Source organism: Schistocerca nitens, chromosome 2, assembly GCF_023898315.1.
Source record: "Schistocerca nitens isolate TAMUIC-IGC-003100 chromosome 2, iqSchNite1.1, whole genome shotgun sequence".
NCBI classification, from domain to species: domain Eukaryota; kingdom Metazoa; phylum Arthropoda; class Insecta; order Orthoptera; family Acrididae; genus Schistocerca; species Schistocerca nitens.
In genome coordinates, this window is record NC_064615.1 from 1,047,337,727 (window position 1) to 1,047,356,857 (window position 19,131).

General features: G+C 39.8%; 1 protein-coding gene across 1 annotated transcript in view; it reads right to left on the reverse strand.

The window, feature by feature from the left end:
- The window catches only part of LOC126235526 (uncharacterized), a 124,453-nt gene that overhangs the window by 29,465 nt on the left and 75,857 nt on the right, over positions 1-19,131 (reverse strand). The window lies entirely within an intron of this gene.

The following is a 19,131-nucleotide window of genomic DNA, read 5'->3' on the forward strand; positions in this document are numbered from 1 at the left end:
TTTTCAAGATTTGTGCAGTGTGTACCACAGAATAGGCGCTTCTGTGTTACCTGCCATATAACCAGCACTGATTGGACACTACGCTGAACTTCAGTACTAGGTATAATGTTATTCGCAAAGTGATAAACACAGACTGGGGTGCTGACCTACAAGTGCTTCGAACAACAGCCATTGCACTCACTTCGTCGGCAGCTGAATAAGCCGCGCATGTGTGGCAAAATTCGGCCCACGTGAAACGCATTGATGTGGTCGTAAATGAATCATATCGCATGTTAAATGAATCATATCGCATGTTACAAGGATGTTTGAGGCCCACGCCGACAGAGACGATATACACTCCTGGAAATTGAAATAAGAACACCGTGAATTCATTGTCCCAGGAAGGGGAAACTTTATTGACACATTCCTGGGGTCAGATACATCACATGATCACACTGACAGAACCACAGGCACATAGACACAGGCAACAGAGCATGCACAATGTCGGCACTAGTACAGTGTATATCCACCTTTCGCAGCAATGCAGGCTGCTATTCTCCCATGGAGACGATCGTAGAGATGCTGGATGTAGTCCTGTGGAACGGCTTGCCATGCCATTTCCACCTGGCGCCTCAGTTGGACCAGCGTTCGTGCTGGACGTGCAGACCGCGTGAGACGACGCTTCATCCAGTCTCAAATATGCTCAATGGGGGACAGATCCGGAGATCTTGCTGGCCAGGGTAGTTGACTTACACCTTCTAGAGCACGTTGGGTGGCACGGGATACATGCGGACGTGCATTGTCCTGTGGAACAGCAAGTTCCCTTGCCGGTCTAGGAATGGTAGAACGATGGGTTCGATGACGGTTTGGATGTGCCGTGCACTATTCAGTGTCCCCTCGACGATCACCAGTGGTGTACGGCCAGTGTAGGAGATCGCTCCCCACACCATGATGCCGGGTGTTGGCCCTGTGTGCCTCGGTCGTATGCAGTCCTGATTGTGGCGCTCACCTGCACGGCGCCAAACACGCATACGACCATCATTGGCACCAAGGCAGAAGCGACTCTCATCGCTGAAGACGACACGTCTCCATTCGTCCCTCCATTCACGCCTGTCGCGACACCACTGGAGGCGGGCTGCACGATGTTGGGCGTGAGCGGAAGACGGCCTAACGGTGTGCGGGACCGTAGCCCAGCTTCATGGAGACGGTTGCGAATGGTCCTCGCCGATACCCCTGGAGCAACAGTGTCCCTAATTTGCTGGGAAGTGGCGGTGCGGTCCCCTACGGCACTGCGTAGGATCCTACGGTCTTGGCGTGCATCCGTGCGTCGCTGCGGTCCGGTCCCAGGTCGACGGGCACGTGCACCTTCCGCCGACCACTGGCGACAACATCGATGTACTGTGGAGACCTCACGCCCCACGTGTTGAGCAATTCGGCGGTACGTCCACCCGGCCTCCCGCATGCCCACTATACGCCCTCGCTCAAAGTCCGTCAACTGCACATACGGTTCACGTCCACGCTGTCGCGGCATGCTACCAGTGTTAAAGACTGCGATGGAGCTCCGTATGCCACGGCAAACTGGCTGACACTGACGGCGGCGGTGCACAAATGCTGCGCAGCTAGCGCCATTCGACGGCCAACACCGCGGTTCCTGGTGTGTCCGCTGTGCCGTGCGTGTGATCATTGCTTGTACAGCCCTCTCGCAGTGTCCGGAGCAAGTATGGTGGGTCTGACACACCGGTGTCAATGTGTTCTTTTTTCCATTTCCAGGAGTGTACTTTCTCATAGGGATAGCTAGGGATAGCCCCCCCCCCCCCCCCCCCTAGTAAACGGTAGCAAGTAGCTGTCGAGGTGAAAAGGAGAATCAAGGTCACCGCGGAAGACAGGAGACATAAGATATGGAAGAAGCAACACCAAAACCTATCCTCTAGCTAAAGGAAGAACTTGCGGCTGGAAGTAGCTAATCTCTCACAACCGGGAAGGCTCTCAACACGACGAGAACTAGGGTCTCAAATTGCAAGTATAACCCTGCTCGATGGGGCTTCTTCGATGAGGAAACATTATTTAACAGTGTAAATGTTGTAACCTCCCCGCATGTAATTTGAAAGTCCCCGCAAGAAATTAGAAAGTCAATGATAATAAAAGAATCTGCCTGATGTTGTCTTTCCACAAAAGTGAATAATAAAAATGAGTCAAGCGTAATCTCCTTGCAAAATTAAAGAATAAAATTGCGACAAGGTAAACTCCCCACAAAATATCGTTAAGGGATGAAGATTGATCACAAACCCACAATAACATTAATTAAATAATGAACCATGAACTGAGTGTAACTTCCTAACAGAAATAATTAAACCTGATAAATTGTATAAGGGCAGCAACGCTGACCTTCGGCCCTGTGAAATAATTAAACCTGATAAATTCTTACCTCAGTAAAACTGCGTCTATATCTGCTCTTATTTTTCGGCACAGCTCTGTGCAATGATGGCGTATATTTAATTTTGATTCTTGGAGGAAATGCATAGGAAATATTCTTTAAATTGAAATGAATGCTTTTTCTTCAAAAGAGTGGAAAAATTCTCTAAATTGAAATGATTACTTTTCTTTAAAAGATTTAATTTATAAAAAATTATTATTGGGGCATTTTTTTGAACAAATTAATTACAATTAACATACGTTATTAGCTGAGCGCAATGCTGATTCATTACCTTCTACAATAATATACATATCGTCCACCACATTCCTGACCAGACTCGTGGGCAGAGCACACCGTGGACGCATGCCGACGCCCGCTCAGTACAACCGTCCACTCGCTACAACTACTGCCGACTTCTACTACAGACAGAGTGCAACTCGCAACTTCTGCCGACTCGCTACATACAACTGCTCCAGACTGCTACTACTCTCCAACTGTCGACTCGCGCGGTCAAGCGCAGACTAGCAACGATAAATAACTCTCTGGTCAGAGATTCTGTCGTGTCTCGCCATCGCTGGTAATGATTACATATGAAACGTAGGCGTTTCATAACCCTCCACTGTGGGGGGGGGGGGGGGGCAAAAATTTGGCAGCGATGGTGAGTCATTTGGACTTGCCATGAACAACAAATATTTTCTTAACTAATTAACTTTACAATTACAGAATATACAGATATATAGGTGTAGAACATGAAGTAAATATAGTGCACATGCACTGAGTACAGAACATATCAGGCAAAGACAAAATATATACAATGAGTACAAAACATATTCACAATTGGCAAAAGTGCACACTCACAGTAGTACAGAACATATCAGGTAATGACAAAATAATACAATGAGTACAAAACATGTTCACAATTGGCAAAAGTGCACACGCACAGTAGTACAGAACATATCAGGTAATGACAAAATACACATACAATGAGTACAAAACATATTCACAATTGGCAAAAGTGCATATGCACTGTAGTTGAGAGCAAATCACAAAAATGTATATGCAATGAGTACAAATCATGTTTAGAAATGACAAAAGTGCACATGCACTGTAGTTCATAACATATTTGCAAATCACAAAAATGTATATGCCATAAATGCAAATCATGATAACAAAAATGATTTTTTTTTTTACTATGTCACAAGAATTAGGATTGGAAAGGGAAGGATTGCGTCATGGTTGTAGCACTTTAGGTTGCACGCAGCTGCACTGAAAGTCCATATCTTTCTACAGAAGCACAACACCAAGTGAGGCAATCCAAAGTTCTTTTCCCAGAAGTATTAATCAGCGTAGCCAAGACACTGAAATGCCATAGTAATATTCCATGTTATCCTTTTGGTAGTACATTAGGTACACCAAACAGTGGGACCATAAGAGCATCTTCATCGCTCATGGTGGTGGACAGCATGTCGTGTCAACACCACGTTCTTGTCTGTTACAACAACGTAGAATTAGTGCAAAAACCAAATATAGTGGTCCATGATCATGGGGATATACAGGACAAACAGATATTGCAGTAATTCCAGGTAATTAGGTTAGAAGGTGAAGGACATTAAGTCACGTACTAGTCTTCATTGAGAATTACACTAGTAATGGGTGGCACTCATTGCCCAGTCATTTAACATTTCTGTACCATGTACGTAGTATTACAGAATAATGTTCATGAGTAACTTTATAGAGAACATTGGCACTCATTGCCTAATTACAAACCATCAGAAGTCATTTACAGAGAACATTGGCACTCATTGACTAATTACAAACCATCAGAAATCATTTACAGAGAACATTGGCACTCATTGCCTAATTACAAACCATCAGAAATCATTTATAGAGAACAATGGCACTCATTGCCTAAGTACAAACCATCAGAAATCATTTATAGAGAACATTGGCATTCATTGCCTAATTACAAACCATCAGAAGTCATTTACAAAGAACATTGGCATTCATTGTCTAATTACCATCAGAAATCATTCACAGAGAACATTAGCATTCATTGCCTAATTACAAACCATCAGAAGTCATTTACAAAGAACATTGGCATTCATTGCCTAATTACAAACCATCAGAAGTCATCATTGAAAATGAGTTAATAAATGGCATAATTAATCTAATTATAGTAAACATTGTCCTCATAGTTCATCTTATTACATTAATCAGTGGCATTCATTTGCCAGTTACAAAGCATTTTTTGTGCTAGCAATGCATTGCGTTGGGTTCGATAATTAATAACAATATTTGCTTTTGAGTTATTGCTGCAAATGAAGATGTGTAACGTCATGAGTCAGCTGTATCAAGATTATGAAACAAGTAGAGTATATGTAATCACATTCATAAATGACATGGGTTTAATGAACAACTGCTTATAGTACATTAATCTCATGAATAATTTCTCCTGCAAAATATACAAAAATGGATTATTAGACTGAAAGAAGAAACGCATTTTATGCTGAAAAGTAGTGAACTTCGAATTAACAGGTAGTGAAATGTGTATAAAAAGTGTTCCCTAGCTGTCCTTTCCAAAACCTTCAGTCATCATACTATGCAATACAACACATACTGTCAAAACGAACTGCAACAAATACTTAAATAACTACAGAGCATAAATACATAAACTTCAACATCATCCTCATCTGTAAAGAAAAAACTTCATTATCCATCACTTCATTATCATAACTCCATTATTATCATCACCTGTAAAGAAAAACTTCATTATTCATAGCTGCATATTCTTTATCATTATTCATCACCATTCATTATCATCTGCAAAAAAAAATTACTTCATTATTCATTACACAACTATTCCTTATTTCTAGCATATTTCCTCACTAAAACTAAGATGTGAAGTTCTGTCTGACAGCCTGCATCAATCGCTTTGTATTCTGAAAGAAAAAATTAGTTAAGACTGCTATTCTACGATGTGTATAGTATATTCTTGTTAATGCTTGTTAATTATGATCCATTTACTCTTCCTCATAAGGTTTTTGCATCTTCTTTCGTTTATTCCGTAGGTGAAATTATGTATTTCTTTCTGAAAATGATGAACAAAGATTAATGTCTTGCATTTAATTCATATACCCATTAGATAAAAACTGGTTTATAGTGATATAATTAAGCATACAGCATAGCATGACAGAAAACGTAATATGTCAAAAACATCTACAGTGTTCAGAAGCAAAAATGTACACAGTGTATCACAATGTAGCAGCAAAAAAAAAAAAAAAAGTAAAGTAGTGACGATGTTTAGCTATCATAAGACAAAATGTTAAAGTCAACTGGTGTTTGTTATATCTTAAATATTTCATAGAGCATACAAACAAAACAGGAAAACAATCATACATACATGAAAAAATGGAAAATATGCACGGTCTGATATATAACGACAAGGAATGTGACCTTCTTTGTATTCAGCTTGTATGTTGTGTAGTTAATAGAGGCGAGAATTGTAGACTTTAATGGAGAGAGAATTTAATAAAATTAATATGTCACTAGATAGAATTGCATAATTATTCATAAGATACGTAAGTTTATCTGGAAAAATCTGCACGGTCTGATGTGTAACGACAAGAAAAGCGACCTGCTAACCTTACCTTGCCGGGCACTTGCCAAAAAAAATACGACAATCATCAGTAAGTAGTCACATAAATATAATTACATAAGTGGTCATAAAAATGTGTAAGTTCATCTAGAAAATATGCACGGTCTAATGTGTAACGACAAGAAGAGCGACCTGCTAACCTTACCTTGCCGGGCACTTGCCAAGAAAAAAAATACGATAATCATCAGTAAGTGTTCATGTGAATACAATTGCATAAGTGGTCATAAAAAATTCGGAAATGGCATTACAGTGTGATAAATCATAAAGTATGTTCATTCAATAAAGGGTTTGATGTTGGAGACGTGGTGGTTTCCTTTCGATTTTCTGGTTCTCAAAGTTTCGACGTGTACAACATTGGGGTGAGGAATGCTGCGAATCCGATATGGACCTGCGTATAGAAGTTCAAATTTACTGCACCTACCTTTTATTTTGTTGGATAAATAGTGTGTACGTACTAATATCTTCTGTCCAACGTGAAAGTCACGGCGTATTCAACCTGTTTTTGTTGTCTTCTCCGGCGCTCTGCGGCACGTTTGATGTTGTTCAGCGCAATGTCAATTATTTCATGGTGTCGTAGTCGACGAGATGTAGGAAATGTTACTAATTCTTTAATTTTGTTAGGTGGTTCAACATTTTTCAGTATAACCGACGGAGATAGCATAGTGGATTCATTTGGTATGGAATTAATTACATCCTGGAATGAGTGTATGTGTGTGTCCCAATCAATATGTCTTTTGTGGCAGTATATTCTATACAGTTTACCAATTTCTTTCATTATTCGTTCACAAGGGCTCGATGAAGCATGGTACCTGGATATATATATCGGAGAAATGTTTCTAGCTCGTAACATACGTGTCCATATAGCAGATCGAAACTGTGATCCATTGTCGGAAATAACTTTCAACACATGCCCTACATGAACTAGAAAATGTTTTCCAAATGCTTTCGAGACAGTTTTAGCAGTAGCTTTGCGTAACGGAGTGAAGGTAACAAATTCTGAAGTGAGTTCAACAGCGACAAAGATGAAGCAAAAACCTCTATTAGTTCTGGGAATCGGACCAAAAATGTCAACAGCGGCCATATGTCTTAATTTAACAGGTACAATGGGATGTAATGGAGGAATATGAGAAGTCGTATCTGATTTAGCTTTCTGGCAGATTTTACATGACGCTAAAACTCGTCGTATACGTTTCTCCATGTTGGCAAAATAACAGTTCTGTCTCAGTATAAGAAAACATTTTCTAGCTTCGTAATGTGCGTAACTTAAATGAGTATACCAGATTAATTTGTTAACAAGTTCGTCAGGAATGCATAATAACCAATTGTTGCTGTCAGGATGAGAGCGGCGAAACAGAATGTCATTGCGTACAGTGTAATGGTTTCTAATGGTAACATTTTTCCTATCTTGCCAAAGGTGTTTAATCTCTTTCCATACGTTGACTTTATTCTGCTCTTGTGCTATGTCTTGTAATGACGACGAAATGAAATTTTCAAATGCAACTTGTTGAATGTACATGACGCTGAAATTTGCTTTGCAGAAGTTGGTTGCGATGACTTGCTGATTGTTGCCGAGAGAACGAGATAGTGCGTCTGCTACAACATTTTGTGTGCCGGGAATGTGAACAATTGTAAAATTAAATTCCTGGAAATAAAGTTTCCATCTGCTTAATCTGTCGTGAGTAAATTTAGCCGAAAGTAAAAAATTGTATCGCTCTGTGGTCTGTGTAAACGGTAGTGTGTCTTCCATAAAGAAAATGCCTAAATCTTGTAAAAGCCCAAACAACACATAATGTTTCCAGTTCTGTAACGGAATAATTTCGTTCAGCAGGTGACAGAATGCGACTTGCAAAAGCGATGTTCTTAATTACTGTAGAGCCCTCTTCTTCAATTTCCTGGAAAATATGTACGCCTAAAGCGGTGTTAGAACTGTCTGTGGCAATGGAAAAATTTCTGGTAAGATCTGGGTGTGATAAAAGTGGTGCATTCAACAAAGCATGTTTCTAATAACATTCTCGTGAACAAGATTCTGCGTGTCAAAGGTATTGCTTGCGTAACTGGAAGATGCGACCTGTACAGTATCTGTTCAAATTCTATCTGACGTGTTATTATTTTCAGGAGGATGTTGCGGCATTTCCACTATTTGTACTGTTCTGTTATTTCTTCCTGACGTATTACGCTCTGGATGATACCTACTGTCTGGTTCATTCATGATAATATGTTGTTGCTGATGTTCTTGCTGCTCATAAGATCGACTGTTATTAAATGTACGCTGAAAATTGTGCTCATTATTTTTACGTCTGTCGTGATACTCATTTCTATACGGCGCATAGCGATAGGAATTAAAATACTGTGTTTTCTGTACGTAGTTATTTCCTTGCAGGCGTGCGTTACTATTTGTTGGAGCTGAGACTATTCGTGCACGCTGCGAAACATTAAAGCTTGGTTGACCTTGTGCATTACATTGTTGGTTAGGTATGCTAACCGGCTGGTTTTGTTGCTGTTGTGGGGAAAAGCCTCTATTATTACCAAAATGTGTTTGCGACTGCTGATTATTTTGACGATTGCTGAAAATGCTATGCATACTGATGATTAAAAAAATTTTTCTGTTATAAAAATTATCGTGGTTGTCATTTCTCGAGCGTCTAATGAAAAAATGTCACTTTCGGTATAACTTGTCGTATCAGGTTTTCTTTACTCATTTCTTAATCCTAGGTAGAGCAATAGTTAAAGAGCTGTTTTGATATATATAAAGGATAGTAGAAGAGAAGGCAGCAGTGCAGAAAACTAAAGATGAAACAGCACTACTACAGCTCGGGGCCCTATGCACGCTACGGCACATATTCATTAAAGCGTAATGAATCCCCTGAGGTCAATTACGCGCTACAAATAAATTTTAGCTTTTGCGTTATAGGCAATGCCGGTGAAAATTCAAAATCAAGTGTTGTACCCAGTCCAAAGCTAATTTCTGCATCACACGCAAAGGCAGTGAAAGTACAAAAATAAATCGACGTATCCAGTTCAAAGCGTGTACCTGTGCTCTGTCATTATTAAATTCCTTACATTTTTTTACAGATACAAATTGCTTATAATCAACGTTCTCATCACTGAATGTGTGAACAGGTTCATGATTACATAAGAATCTGTTTGTCTGTATCTTTTCGGATTTTAATTCGCGTAGCTTTTCGGATTTTAAGTCGCGCAGTTTTTCAGATTTCAAGTCGCGTAGTCTCTGTAGATTGCTTAAGTGACACTGACTATACGAGTGCGACAAACGTTCGGAATGTGCCGCACGCTGTGACGCGTTAGTAACTGAAACATTTTTCATTTCTGTTACTTTAATACTTTCGTCAATTTGGCCGATCTGTTGCGCAAATTTCTCATCGACTTCCGTATCCAGTGTGTTTGACAGTTCTGGTGATTTTAAATTAAACTCGTCGTGTATCTGTGTTGCGTTTTTAGAACATTGTTCAGTGACTGCATTAATTTCGTCTCTATGTGATTCTGTTGCGGCTGCATCTGTATTACTTAATTCACGTGCAACAGATCTAATTTCTTCACTACCGTTATTCGCACAAACCTCAATTTCGTCACGTAATTGTTCTTTAGTTTCATCACGTTGCACGTTAATGGCTGTAATCTGTTCACTAACTTGTTTGTTCTGTTCGTGAAGGTTGTCATGTTTTCCATTCGTCAGTTTGAAACTTTCATTAATTATTTCACTAAGTTCGTCGTATTTTTCATTAATTTCATTAACTCGTTGTAGCAATAGTGCCATAATTTGATCCAAGCCAATATTACCTACTCTATTTTCTGTGCTGTTTGATGGCGTATCTGCAATTGTCACGTTTTGTGTAACCATTTGGTTATTCTGTGATTCTTGAAAATGTTTCCCAATCGGATGTGCACTGTTAGTCACTACCTCGGAATTAAATAAATTTGTCGTACTCTGATTATACTGTTCATTTTCATTAGAAAAATTTGTCTGTTCGTCACGTGAATTTTGCAAACCGGTTGTGTTGAGCTGGGCAGCGCTCATTGCAACAGAACGCCCCGCGTCATCAATTGTCGTTAGATTAACAGACAACACAATTGAATTTGTCTGTTCATCACTAGGATCAAAATCAACATTGGTGATCGGTACACACTGATTGTCACTAAATGGAGGATTGTCATCATTACATTGTGTGTCACAATTACTATCGATCAAGTTGTTTAAGTCGGTTATTTCACTCACTATACCTCGCGATGTACTGTTAACGGTTTTTCGCGGCATTTTTACACTAATCACAATTATTCACAAATGAAACAAAGACAATGCAAAATCCAACAAACACTATTACAACAAAGAGCAACAAATTGCCGATGATCTGTGGAAGAAAGTGACAAAGTTAGTAAAAGCGTTGCGCCAAATGCTAATTATACTAAGTAAATAAGAGCAGATATCTGACTACTTATCAGAAGATTCTCAAAAAAATACGATCCTGGTCCGCATGTCGCCAAGTGTAACCTCCCCGCAATAATAGTTTGTCAATATTAACTGAATAATAAAATGTGCCAAGCGTAACCTCCTTGCAAAATTAAAGAATAAAAAATGCGCAAATGTAAACTCCCCACAAAATATCGTTAAGGGATGAAGATTGATCACAAACCCACAATAACATTAATTAAATAATGAACCATGAACAGAATGTAACAACTCAACAGCAATAATTAAACCTGACAAATTTTATAAGGACAGCAGCGCTGACCTACGGCCCTGTGAAATAATTAAACCTGAATAGAAAAACCAAAATTCTTACCTCAGTAAAAAAATGCATACATATCTGCTCTTATTTTTCGGCACAGCTCCGTGCAATGCTGGCCTATATTTAATTTTGATTCTTGGAGGAAATTCATAGGAAATATTCTTTAAATTGAAATGAATACTTTTTCTTCAAAAGAGTGGAAAAATTCTTTAAATTGAAACAATTACTTTTCTTTAAAAGATTTACTTTATAAAAAAATTATTATTGGGGCATTTGTTGAACAAATTAATTACAATTACCATACATTACAACATGTGCGCAAAAATTATTATTGGGGCATTTTTTGAACAAATTAATTACAATTACCATACATTACTAGATGTGCGCAAAAATTATTATTGGGGCATTTTTTTGAACAAATTAATTACAATTAACATACGTTATTAGCTGAGCGCAATGCTGCTTCATTATCTTCTACAATAATATACATATCGTCCACCACATTCCTGACCAGACTCGTGGGCAGAGCACACCGCGGACGCATGCCGACGCCCGCTCAGTACAACCGTCCACTCGCTACAACTACTGCCGACTTCTACTACAGACAGAGTGCAACTCGCAACTTCTGCCGACTCGCTACACACAACTGCTCCAGACTGCTACTACTCTCCAACTGTCGACTCGCGTGGTCAAGCGCAGACTAGCAACGATAAATAACTCTCTGGTCAGAGATTCTGTCGTGTCTCGCCATCGCTGGTAATGATTACATATGAAACGTACGCGTTTCAATGTCCAAACGGACGACCAACTAGTGACGTGCCAAAACCTGTCAAAGGAGTTAGTGCAAGTCGCGATAGCATTTACAACGATGTTTTGGTTTGCATGTCAGTACAAGTTGTACCCCGCCGGATTTACAGCTAGCTAATTGTAAGGCCATCCGTGTAGCTTTTTATTGGGTAAAACATATTTAAACTTTACATTTTATTACAGTTGACGTATTCTATATTTTAATGTACAGTGTTTTGGAAGCGAAAAATAAATTCTTTGTACTTTTGTTCATAGTTTGTTTTCTGTGAAACCAAATAAGTATTACGAATTTTCCATGAGTACCACAGACAGTGCAACGTAAGTAATCCAAAATGCACTGATCTTTTGGTTTTATAAATAATTCGTTAACTAAATTTATGTTATTTCCATCATCACCAAGAGACTATTGTCTAGCTGCACGAGATCGATATACCGTTCCTGTAACATCGTCGTCTGATGAAGATCTTCCGGTGTCTTCAAAATTACTTAATAGTATCATACAGCGCATCAAAATACAAAAAAGCGACTGTTTGGTTATTGTAGCACATGAATGACCAGAGGTTGTTTACACTAGTGCTAGAGCTAAATATGCACAATGTTATCCTTAGGCAGCTAGCCAGGAACAAAGACTGGAACGTTTTGTTTTATTTTTACTTGAGCATAGCTATTCTAATTTCTGATCATTGCTTTTTCGCTATGTCATTTTACGGTTTATCAAAAGGTTCATTCTGATGAAGACACCCTTAGTAGGTGTCGAAACCTAGGTAAATATACCTAACAGTTATTTGCAGCCGGTTGGCTGTATAATCCTATATTGAAACTAGAATACGGTTTCTGAGTAACAGCCATGTTTAAAACTGCAATATACACCAAAATCTTTCCGTTCGAATCGCAAACATCACGTAACTTAGCGCACCACTCCACAACGGTGGTTTTCGACAGACATGCTGTCCTACATACATTTTTCACTCTCCAATAGATGTCTACTAGTGCTTGCCCCTCAGTAGCAGAGAAAACACAAATAGCACGTTGGTCGTGTTTGGACGCAATTGCTAGTAACGTCGTTTTTGTTCACACTACAGCATTTAGCGCACGAGCGTCGGAAAGATATGAGCGCCACACATGTTGGTGCTTATATACCCGCATCGGAGTCTCTACGTTGCATATACGCTGCAGCAACGCCCTCAAACGAAAAATTTTGCATCGCCCCTTCTAGAAAGAAATCGCATGTGTTGACAGGTATTTTTACATTAAATCTGAAAATAAATGTCCAAACTACGAAAAGAATTCGGTCTTGGCGGTCGGGAAGAGTATCCGGCCAGCCACTGTCCTAAAAATGGCAAATCCGAAATATCACGCCAACACTGCGAAGACACGGGTTGAGACCAGCAAGTAGTAGAAGAAGAAGATCCACATGGTAGGCTCGATCTCGACCGACAAAATATCGAAGATTGTTCAGAGATATTTTTTGAGTATTGTGATGTGAAGGGTGTTCCCGAAAGTGTCAGTGGTACGTTGCTTTTCACAATATATATAAATGACCTAGTAGATAGTGTCGGAAGTTCCATGCGGCTTTTCGCGGATGATGCTGTATTATACAGAGAAGTTGCAGCATTAGAAAATTGTAACGAAATGCAGGAAGATCTGCAGCGGATAGGCACTTGGTGCAGGGAGTGGCAACTGACCCTTAACATAGACAAATGTAATGTATTGCGAATACATAGAAAGAAGGATCCTTTATTGTATGATTATATAGCGGAACAAACACTGGTAGCAGTTACTTCTGTAAAATATTTGGGAGTATGCGTCCGGAACGATTTGAAGTGGAATGATCATATAAAATTAATTGTTGGTAAGGCGGGTACCAGGTTGAGATTCATTGGGAGAGTCCATAGAAAATGTAGTCCATCAACAAAGGAGGTGGCTTACAAAACACTCGTTCAACCTATACTTGAGTATTGCTCATCAGTGTGGGATCCGTACCAGGTCGGGTTGACGGCGGAGATAGAGAAGATCCAAAGAAGAGCGGCGCGTTTCGTCACAGGGTTATTTGGTAACCGTGATAGTGTTACGGAAATGTTTAACAAACTCATGTGGCAGACTCTGCAAGAGAGGCGCTCTGCATCGCGGTGTAGCTTGCTGGCCAGGTTTCGAGAGGGTGCGTTTCTGGATGCGGTATCGAATATATTGCTTCCCCCTACTTATACCTCCCGAGGAGATCACGAATGTAAAATTAGAGAGATTAGAGCGCGCACGGAGGCTTTCAGACAGTCGTTCTTCCCGCGAACCATACGCGACTGGAACAGGAAAGGGAAGTAATGACAGTGGCACGTAAAGTGCCCTCCGCCACACACCGTTGGTTGGCTTGCGGAGTATAAATGTAGATGTAGATGTAGATCAACGGTACGCAGCAGGTTTACTGATGAAGAGCTGGCCGATACGCACCTCCTCCGCAGGTTCGCTTGGTGCAGTAGAACAGCAGCACACCGACACCAAGCTCAGCTGTTCCCGCAGCGACAGCAACCAAATCTCACTTATTTTGCATCTGAAAGGTTGTAGATTCGCGTTTTGCGGCGTACGTTTTAATGGTGGGGTATCAAAGGCTTTTTCACTTTTGTGGAGGTAGTTTCATGTAAAAAAGGTAAAAGAAAAAACAATGCCGTTCCTCACAAGCGTCTTCCAACCAAACTGCCTACGGAATATCGCCTCAGTTGTGCTACTGGATTCGCGATTTCCTGTCAGAAATGTCACAGTTCGTAGTAATAGACGGAAAGTCATGGAGTAAAACAGAAGTAATATCCAGCGTTCCCCAAGGAATTGTTATAGGCCCTCTATTGTTCCTGATCTATATTAACGACATAGGAGACAATCTCAGTAGCCGTCTTAAATTGTTTGCAGATGATGCTGCCATTTACCGTCTTGTAAAGTCATCAGATGATCAAATCGAATTGCATAATGTTTTAGATAAGATATCAGTAAGGTGCGAAAAGTGGCTGAATAAAGAAAAGTGTGAATTTATTCACATGAGTACTAAAAGAAATCTGCTAAATTTCGATTACGCGATAGGTCACACAAATATGAAGGCTGTAAATTAAGCTAAATACTTAGGGATTACAATTACAAATAACCTAAATTAGAACGATCACATAGATAATGTTCTGGGTAGAGCCAAAAGACTGGGATTCATCGGCCGAACACTTAAAAGGTGGAACAAGTCTACTAAAGAGACTGCTTACACCGCGCTTGTCCGCTCTATTCTGGAGTATTGCTGTGCGGTGTGAGATCCGCATCAGATGGGACTGACGGATGACATAAAAGTACAAAGAAGGGCAGCTCGTTTTGTACTATCGCGAAGTAGGGGAGATAGTGCCACAGACATGATACGTGAACTGGAGTGGCAATCATTAAAACAAAGGCGTTTTTCGTTGCGACGGTGTCTTCTCATGAAATTTCAATCACCAGTTTTCTTCTCCGATTGCGAAAACATTCCCCACTACACAGGGAGAAATGATCAACACAATAAAATAAGATATATCAGGGCTCTCACAGAAAAATTTAATTGCTCGTTTTTCCCGCGCGTCGTTCGAGAGTGGAACGGTAGAGAGACAGCTTGAAGTGAATAGCAGAGCAATCACGTAGATGTAGATGTAGAACAATCCAAATCTGTACTACTATATGAAGACAAGTCGTAGTTTAACGTTGACCGATTTACTTCAGATTTTTTCACGATCCTCTAATAACATTTCTGTCTCACACAAGCTACATTTTTTACTATGTATGTTCTATAACTACCGGTATATATTGACTATGTAAATGGGAAGCATTGCTAGCGAAATTCGACACAAGTACTTGACCAATTTACTTCAGGTTTTTGCACGATACAGCAATAAGCCTTCGAATTGAAAAATGCTACAGTTTTTTAAATTTATTTTGTATTTAAAATCTGTGTTACTAGATGAAGACAAATCGAGATTTACCGTTGTTACCAGGTATCTCGAAAAGTTCTTGACCAATTTACCTCACATTTTTACGCGATACTCTAATAAACGTTCGGACGGACATAGGCTATATTTAAAAAGAAAAATATTTGGTATGTACACTCAACAAAAGAGCATATTTCCAAATTACAAAACCATTAGTCAGTATGGATGTTCCTTTTGTGTTAATGTAGGAACGTGGTTGTGTACATAATGCGAATTCGTTCGTCGTTGCCACATTTCCTCGTTAGCAGCCGCGCGTTCACTGCTTATGAACAAACGCAATACACCAGAACTGAGCTGTGAGAAAATGGTTGTCCGTGTGCCTTGCAGTGCAGAACAATGCCTCGGAACAGGTTCAAATGGTTCCAATGGCTCTGAGCACTATGGGACTTATCTGAGGTCATCTACTTAAACCTAACTAACCTAAGGACATCACACACATCCATACCCGAGGCAGGATTCGAACCTGCGATCGTAGAGGTCGCGCAGTTCCAGACTGAAGCATCTAGAACCGCTCGGCCACACCGGCCCGTCTCGGAACAGGCTCTCTATGGCAGACATCATGAAAGTCATCACACTGATGGGACTAAACATAAGACGAGTTAACGTTGCGAATATTCAGGTTACCTTCCATTCGGAAAGACGATGCACTAGCGACTGTAAGTGACTTATAAATTATAGAGTGCAGCAATCAGTCGTCCTTTTTAGATTTTATTATGCAATTCAAGATTTCGGCTAGTAGCTAGCCATTCTCAATGCATTGAAGTCCCTGTTGTTCGGGCGTCAGTCACAGTTCTTTGACAGCGACGTGCAACTGGTTGACTGTATGATTCGCATGGTGTGCAAAGTCTGAAAACGTCTTTCACGGTGAAAATTTCAGACCTAGATCATTAATCGACAACTGAAAGTTTTCTTGTCGTTCAATAAAGAAAAAAGTCGTTGGGTTGTACTGTCCACTAACTAGCCCGAGTATCGCAAAAAACTGAAAAAAACTTTATGCAACACTGGAATGTTACGTCATTATATATTGTGGCATACTGAGTATTTTAAGGTTTTCAGATTCACAAAATATTACAACTTTTTTCTCGGTATTATTTTCTTGTAATGAATTTGCCCCGGCTGCAGTTTCCACATTTAACGTGTTGATAACATCATGAACCTCTTCAACACCCGTCGGAAATTTCGGCAGAAATTTGCCCCTAGCTTTGTATATAGATTTACGAAAGGTGTCGACATATCTGATTTTTATCTCTTGCATATCTTCTCCTTTTAACCGACTGCAAAATAGCTTTTATGGTCTCCAGAAATATCTTCCGTGACTTTTCTCTTCAGATTATAAATTATTTTTTGCCTCTGAATTTTGTCACAAGATACTTCCACATGATTGTGCTCTTCTTGAATTTCCACAACATCCAGCCCCTTAACAGAAACAATTTTAATAAAGCTTCCGGAACCCTTAATGTTGCGCGTCCGCTTTACCACGTTTCAACAGTCTTTGAAACCCGAAGGTGTTATCTTTCAGAAGTTAATTTTCCCTCCCATACTATTTAATGAAACTGCAAGCGTGTCGGAGGACATTTCCACTCTAAAATGATCTCTGATTTAGAGAGGAAAAGGTTCTGCGCCCGTCAGTCATCTTCCAGCATGATAATTCATCCACACACTGCAGCTTGAACATACTGAACGTCGTGAATTACACATTTGCTGAGAGGTGGATAGGTCGCGATGGTCTCATCGCATAGCCCACGCTCTCTCCCAATTTCCCATTAGGCTTCTTTCTGTAGGGTGACATCAAGGATCGAGCGTATACAACACCAGTCAGTGACACTGCTACATTTCATGCAAGTCTCAATTAAGTAATCAGAATTGTTGAGGCTGAAATGATGGCCCCTACGTGGGCAGAACTCGAATATCGCTTTGATGTCCAACGGGCGACGAATGGGGCACAGAATGAAATTCTGGCACAACCGTAAACAACTTGGAGATTTGCTAACCGTTTTTCAACAAACCACGATGCTCCATCTCTAATAGTTTCCAAGTTATGATTTTCTGAAATGGCAGCGGGACTTTATAAGACCACTGTCTATGTATCTAACGTGGAACACAAGAAGCAGTAGCTTAGAACTCTCCTTAAATATGCAATGATTCACAGATGTGAACATTTGGAAACGTTATCAATACGTACTCAGCACGAATAATGCATAATTGTAATCATACGAACTTCATTCATGTGAAAATTAACCGACGCACATTACAGTGGTGCTACATAAATATGACTGGACTATCTGTAAAATTAGTCTGAATGAACTGTACATGCAATACTTGACACCAGCGTGCACAATAGAAAGCTATTAAAAAACTTTATTAAGTTTTACATTAATGATCTAAGAATTATTTCAGTTCTCGTGACAAAGCTCTGATCTATCCACTAGCGGTTAATGCCATAAATTTTATCTTAATCCGAACTGTGAAAAAATAAAGAGATCATGGTGGATCACGATAATACTAAATAAAAATTCACTTCGGAAAAACATAGACCGTGATCTTGTTTAAATAACAGCAAAAAAAAAAAAGAGACTTGCAGTTGCACCTTTTCCCTTAATGATGTAAAGTGTTCGCCACACTGCTGGAGCAAATGTAATTTCGATGTATTGCCCGCGCGCTGCCTGCGACAGAATATATCTTTGCTGCAATAGAGTCGCAGGTCAGAGCAGTCTCGGCAGTCGTTGCAATCGCTCACTGCTACAGGTCAGTTGTAGTCTGTCGCTGGTACAGCACAGTTCGTAGCCTGTATTGCAAGGTAAATTTTATTATTTTTACTGGCATGCGCGTAGTTAAGTCACTTGTCTGAGATGTTAATATGAATTTGTTTCAATCTTTTTGTAATTCGTTAGCACCAGTTGACCCAGATTTGTAATATTCAATTTTTCATATAATGGAGTGCAGATCTTTATCAATAACGTAAAGGATTTTCAGAATATAATTTTTACAAGTCAATAAAAAAAGGAAGGAAAAATTTTGCCTTTAGTCATTACCAGTCCCGATCCAGTCATTTATTTAAATTTAAATATTTCAGAAATTTTCTCAGATCATAGTTACGTATGTGTTCTTTAGTAATCAGAAGACCAGCTGTGCAGCTATATCAATAAGCAAAGTCAGTTTTTCTAATAATTCAGTTCTCAGAGAAATGTTGTCCGGTATTAGTAGATAGGCCAGCATTGCACTAAGCTCTGCCATTTACGAGCAGATATATAGACTGCGTTATCCGGCGACACCATCGTGAGGTCAGAATTTTTCAGTTTATTTCTCACGCACATATTTAGATTCATTTCACAGGTCCATGGCGTAGCGCTGCTTACGTCAAAATTTATCAGTTTTCATGAGTTAAGATATTAATAAAAATTATCATTTTTATTTTTATACAGGAAGGTTACACTGTGTAGCAGCTAGCGATTGTAACTACTGCCGAGACTGCTCTGACCTGCGACTCTATTGCAGCAAAGATATTTTCTGTCGCAGGCAGCGCGTGAGCAATACATCGAAATTACATTT